This window comes from Morone saxatilis, unplaced genomic scaffold, assembly GCF_004916995.1.
Source record: "Morone saxatilis isolate NCDOM2014 unplaced genomic scaffold, NCSU_SB_2.0 Contig8, whole genome shotgun sequence".
NCBI classification, from domain to species: domain Eukaryota; kingdom Metazoa; phylum Chordata; class Actinopteri; family Moronidae; genus Morone; species Morone saxatilis.
Genome location: NW_023340257.1, coordinates 26,732,079 through 26,732,365, shown reverse-complemented (window position 1 = coordinate 26,732,365; position 287 = coordinate 26,732,079). Strand labels below are relative to the sequence as shown.

The 287-nt window shown below is 42.9% G+C and overlaps 1 long non-coding RNA gene across 1 annotated transcript in view; it reads right to left on the bottom strand.

The window, feature by feature from the left end:
- Positions 1-287, bottom strand: part of LOC118341478 — a 5,053-nt gene that overhangs the window by 3,900 nt on the left and 866 nt on the right. Inside the window, exon 2 of the long non-coding RNA XR_004797432.1 lies at positions 80-141. This is a non-coding gene — a long non-coding RNA (uncharacterized LOC118341478). The remainder of the gene's footprint in view (positions 1-79; positions 142-287) is intronic.

Genomic DNA, 287 nt, shown 5'->3' with positions numbered 1-287 from the left:
TGATGGTCCCATTTAGAGTAAAGCTTTAAAATAAAATGCCTCTGCTCTGATGAATTTTGGGAGGCCGCCGTTCACTCACCACTTTGTTGGCTTTGGCCGAACCGTTGGTCTCGTTCTTCGTTCCCCTCATCTTCATCCCCTCTGGAGAGTCAAACACACAAACAGGTGATGTTCCATCCTTCCTTTAACTTTAAACTCTCGTAGGGATCGATTGATCTTGTCAGGGCTGACACAGATATTGATTATTAGTAATTGAGGAGACTGATATTTGGAACTGATGAACATTT